This window comes from Leopardus geoffroyi, chromosome C3 (genome assembly GCF_018350155.1).
Source record: "Leopardus geoffroyi isolate Oge1 chromosome C3, O.geoffroyi_Oge1_pat1.0, whole genome shotgun sequence".
NCBI classification, from domain to species: domain Eukaryota; kingdom Metazoa; phylum Chordata; class Mammalia; order Carnivora; family Felidae; genus Leopardus; species Leopardus geoffroyi.
In genome coordinates this window covers 13,269,434-13,275,588 of record NC_059338.1, presented here as the reverse complement: position 1 = coordinate 13,275,588, position 6,155 = coordinate 13,269,434, and positions in this window count along the sequence as shown.

Sequence of the window (6,155 nt, the reverse complement as noted above, 5' to 3'; positions counted from 1 at the left end):
AGCTTTTGTGTCAGTTAACACATGCTTCTTCTCCACATCATGACATTCTGATGAGGGGGTGGAGGGGAGGGGACATTCTGATGGGGGGGGAGGAATTATTCGGGGAAGGTATTTGGTAATTGACATTACTACTCAAATGTCCTTAAATTTACATTATGCCCAGCTAAGGGGCTATTTTGACTTTGTAACTTTGCCCCGACTATAGGTATGAAAAGAAAGAATTTGGGGAACACCTGTACCCATTCTGCTGTATCAGAAACAGTTAATGATCCCAAGGTGTATATGTGGGGAAGGATCCTAAAGACTCCTTGGCCTCACACTGGGCTTCTAGTGTTCTCTCTGGAATCAAAGGACACCAGGTCCAATCAGGTTGTCATGGAGGGTGATATCAACACTTGTTCCCCACATTACAATGTTTATTCAGAAGCTTCTTTTAATTCTAATGGTGACTGTCTTTTAAGGTTTATTGTGAAGCCAAAAAGCAAACTAGGTGCTTATAAGAATAGTGTATACAGTATGCTATTATTTTTAATCTTTTAAAAGGAATATATATATACACACATATATATGCAAACATATACATATACATATACATGTTTGCATAGTATGTATACTGGGAGCAAGGTCCCATGTTGGGAAGCTTGGCAAGGAAAATGCCCATTGGTCAGATCTACTCTACCTCTCTGTCCAAATTCCCATGACTTATTCCTCCCCTGATGCCCTCCAGTTACTGAATTCTCTGATGTAAACATTTCTTGTAATAAATTCTCCTCAAATTCCAACAACCCCCCAAAGAAGCTTCTTTTAAAACTCTTTGTGTTGATGTTGCTACCATGACTATTAGCTAATCCTGGAAAAACCTGTACTATGATTTATGAAGATGCAATGTAACAGATATATGGTGTGTGTGTGTGGTGGGGGGGGGGGGGTTGGCGTGCCAAAAAGGATGATTTCAAATGTAAAGGGGGTTATTTCCTTTGGAGCAGAAAATAAATATTTCTTCCCCTAACACTTGTACTTATGCTACTTCAAATGAAATTAGACTCAACAATTGTTGTTTGCTGCTTAATTATTTAGATAGAGATCCATTGTTTTTTAATTAATTAATTAATTTAGAGAGAGAGGGAGCTGAGGGGAGGAGCAGAGACAGGAAGAGAGAATCCCAAGCAGGCTCCACTCCACACTGTTAGCATAGAGCCCAACACAGGGCTCGAACTCACAAACTGTGAGATCATGACCTGAGCTGAAATCAAGAGCTGGATGCTTAACCAACTGAGCCACCCAGGTGCATCTAGACTGAGATCTACTGTGCTAAGTGAAATCATCCCAGACTGATGGTGAAGAGAACCTGGAAACATCTCCTAGGATCTGAAAAATCCTCATACTCTAATCAGAAACCTTCCAGAATAATTAAAAAGGCACCATGAAGCCCAAGAAGTAAATTTAGAAAGAACTGGAAATTTGGTTTGAAGAGGGAATGGCTCCTGCAAAGGGTGGTAATGCATTTGACTTTTTAAGTTAATAGAAGATGTCGGGTATGTATTATGTACGTGTTACTGTACACATATAAGTTTACATCCCACAAACAAATCGGGACCTGGAGCATCCTGGCCCCTAGGCTTGCTTCATGGGAACTGGCAGTTCTAAGCTAGAACTGCTTTTCTCTTTGAAGGTGATACTACTCAGAGCTGAAGCCACTGCATAAACAAACTGACGGTTTGAAAAGAAACACCCCCATTTTAACTCCATTTGGAGCTAAGTTTAGACCATAACTCATCTTGCAACAGAATTACATTTTTTTAAAAGATGTTTGTGATTTAACCATTAGTGTTTCTGTACATAACAGAAGCAGCCACAACTGTGTCAAGTTCAAATACTTTCTTCTGCAGCAAAGAGAGTGAGAGCTGTCAGTTACCCCATACAGGCAACAAAGTCTAGGAAGGTTGCAGTCTTCCAGGAGGGACTAGGAGCGAGGACCCCTTTTGCTATTTTCTTTTATGTCAAAATTAAATGGAGAGGCCACGGAAGTCTTGTGGATTATCTCCAACTTGTGTCCCATAAATAGCCCCTAATCAGAAGATGACATTCACTCATCCCTGTTGACACATTTCTCAGAGGGCCCACAGTGGAAGTGTTTAAGAATGGAACATGTATTTTGTGTATGGAATTCTTCTCAAACCTCAAAGCACTTTTGGAAAACCTAGGGATCTTGTTTAATAAAAATTCTGAACCAGTAGACCTGGGACAGGGCCAAAAATTCTATAGTTCTAACAAGCACTAGGGCAATACTTCTGCTCTTTAGACAGTGCTCTGATATGTAAAGATACAGAGCGCCGATTTGGTAGTGGCTTCTTGGAGTGCGATGTTCAAAAAGAAGATTCTGAGGCTAACTGTTGACTTTTTGAGAGAGTGACACCATCTATGAGTGAACTGTGCCTTGATGGTGATAACTGCAATAATGTCTGGTTTTTTTCACATTCAATTGACCTACACATTCTAACAGTTTCCCGTGTATACCTCACCATTTGTAGACAGTGCCAAATGGTTGCAATTAAGTCTAGTCACCATCGGTCGCCATACAAAGTTACAATTATTTTGTTTTGTGATGGGAACTTTTAAGGTTGATTCTCTTAGCATCTTTCAAATGTATAACACAATATTACTGACGAGATTCACCATGCTGTACATTACTTCCCCAGGCCTTACTTATTTCACAGCTGGAAATTTATGCCTCTTGATCCCCATCACCCATTTTGTACCCCTCAGCCATCCTCCCCTCTGGCAAACACCAATATGGATCTCTGTATCTTTAAGTCCTGTTTGGTTGGTTGGTTGGTTTTGTTGTTTAGCATTCACATGTAAGTAAAATCGTAGGGTATTTGTCTTTGTGTCTAGGACTTATCTACTTAGCAGAATGCCCTCAAGGTCCATCCATGAAATGGCAAATGGCAAGATTTCCTTCTTTCTTATGGTTTCAATAATATCCCATTGTATATATAACACAACTTCTTTATTCGTTCATTCGTCAATAGATACTGAGGTTGCTTCCATATCTTAGCTATTGAAAATAATTCTGCAATGAACACAGGGGTGCGTATGTCTTTTTGAATTAGTGCTTTCATTTTCATGGAATAAATATGCAGAAGCGGGATTACTGGATCATATGGTAGTTCCATTTTAAAATTAAAAAAAAATTTTTTAATGCTTATTTTTGAGAGAGAGACAGAGCATGAGTGAGGCGCAGAGAGAGAGGGAGACACAGAATCCGAAGCAGGCCCCAGGTTCCGAGCTGTCAGCACAGAGCCCCACGTGGGGCTCGAACCCATGAACCATGAGACCATGACCTGAGCCGAAGCCAGAGGCCCAACCGACTGAGCCACCCAGGCGCCCCTCCATTTTTAATATTTTTAAGGAACCTCCATACTATTTTCCACAACGACTGCCCCAGTGTATGCCACCAGAACATAAGGGTTCCCTTTTCTCCATATCCTTGCCAACACTTGTTATTTCTTATCCTTTTGATAACAGACGTTCCAACAGATGTGAGCTGCATCACATCCACCTGCTGGCTTCAGTGGGGCCACAGGAGCAGCCCAGCGGCAGGGCACAACCACTGACACTAGCAGGTCAGAGGCAGGGTGTATAAATGATGTCACCACTTCCGGCCCTAGCAAGTAAAGGGGGAACAAAAAAATGATGCCCACCAGCACCCCAGTCCTCAGAGAGTACAAACAGGCTCCTGCCCCTCCCACAGGTGCTTTAAGATTAGCAAATGAATTTCACATACGTTCTAGGTGCTTTTCAGACTGCTGCTTAGGAGCTGGGTCCTGGAGCGAGTGTGCATGTGAGCCCTTTATGAGTGGAATCTCCATTCCCTACAGCTCTGTGGTTCTCTAGCACATTAGCCTCATTGCTTTTCAAAGCCAGCTGTTTTGGGGATCCATCTCTTTAGTGCAGACCCCAAAGGTTGAGGTGCCAGCTGTGGGGCACAAACCCCTTGCTCCTCAAGGAGAAACAGTATTTATGAGATTCCTCCCAATTGTGGGTCACTATGCTGGGGGTGGGGTTTATGGCAAGACCACATCTCTGCCTCCTCTCCCCTTTTTGGTGTGGCCCTTTTATCCTTTGTTGTGAAAGAACCACTCATCTACTTTTCAGGTCTTTTTTAGAGGGAATTGTGTCATATGTAGGCGTAGATTTGCTACATCCATGGAAAGTGGTGAGTTAGAATCTTCATATGCTGTCATCTTGAATTATCTCAAATAATGTCAGTTTTTTGCCACCCTTAGACAATCATGACAGAATATTACTACCCTGATTTAGGGTATAGTGAGTCCTGGTGTTTGTGGTATTCTCTTATTTCCAGAAGAACTTATAATTCCTGCATACTGATGAGATAATAAGATGGCATAATTACGCAGAATTTTTTACAGATGGAGGAAGTCCAATAGAAAGGTTAAGTATGGTAGGCAAGGTCAAGTAGAAAATCAAGAATACACTTTTTTTTCTGTCTCCTAAAATATTTCTATGATTGTATTAGCCTGCAACTCATTCTTGGTATCAAATGGATGTGAAATTCAAGCAGAAAATAAATGACTTACTCCTACTCTTAAAATTCCTGTGTAAAATATCGATTTTTTGTTGTTGAAAAAAAACACATTAGGGAGAAATCATTCACATTTAAAAAGAAACCATGACATTAAATTCAGGAAATATATTTCAGAATAAATTAGTTTTGTAAAATTCTGTACATATTTTGATGGAGCATATCTGTATATCTATTGGATTATACCTGCAATAATAATGCTGCTGAAAACTGGATAGATATGTGATTGGAATGGAAGTTAGGAGAACTTGATTTGAGTCCTTGCACGGTCATTATATAATTGCATAAATTTGGGCAAAATATTCTGTGTGTGTGTGTGCGTATGCACACATGGGTAAGCACACATGCATGCATGTGAAGAATAATTTTTGCACCGTATGTATCGCTGGGTTACAGTAAGAATGGATAAGATGATGTGAAATGTTCTATAAACTGAAAATAATCACACTAATGTAATTTATTATTTTTATCATAATGATCTCAAGACGTCAACCCATATGCTACAGCACAAAACATAACAATTGGTCTTGTATGAGTTGGTGGTGGGAGTGCATCAGGGCATTAACATAGTTGCACGGTCAGGCTTTGTTGACCACAGGGTTACTGGCAGTTAGTCATTGATTTCACAATTTCTGTGTGTCTGTGTGTAAAAGTGAGAGAGAGAGAGAGAGAGAGAGAGAGAGAGAGAGAGAGAGAGAAGGCAGTATTGCTGAAGCATGGTACCCTTCTGACAAAAGTAGAGTTCATAATATGATCCAGTGCTTATTAATCAGTAAAAACCTAAATGGAAACAAGAAGAAATAAAAGTCAATGAGCCACCAGATTGGGATTATCCAAAGAAACAGGTTTATAAATGGTCAGTTGGCATTGAGAAGACTAATCAAATAAGATACACTATTAAAAAGTCAACAATTAGGGGGAAAAAAAGCCTGGTGCTTTAACTATTAAATATCTCAAGTTGACAACCAAATTAAAAATAATAATGTTATATCTGGAAATTAATTTCCAGAATAAATCCAGATACATTAATGAATACCATTACATTGAATCAACTGATTTACAGATTGAAAAAAAAATAGTTGCAAATGATTTCTTATTACCATGATTACAGTAAAGATTAGAAAGTAGTTTTCCTTGCAGTGCTTATGACTCCCAGGAAGTCTTCTCCCCTCAACCACTGACTCATGTAGATTCAGAATAGTACTGGGTTAATCATTTCCAAATAATTTATTACTGCAACTCAAACTAACCCTTTGCAAAGTTTTAATTTTTTTTAATCTTTTACTTATTTTTGAGAGAGAGAGAGAGTGCGAGTGGGGGAGGAACAGAGAGAGAGAGGGAGACACAGAATATGAAACAGGTTCCAGGTTCTGAGCTGTAAATACAGAGCCTGACTCGGGGCTCGAACCCATGAACCATGAACCAGAGATCATGACCTGAGCTGAAGTCAGATGTCCAACCGACTGAGCCACCCAGGTACCCCTCCTTTGCAAAGTTTTAAAGTAGGTTGAGCTTTGTTAGTTACCTCAGCTTCTTCTTTCTAAACCCT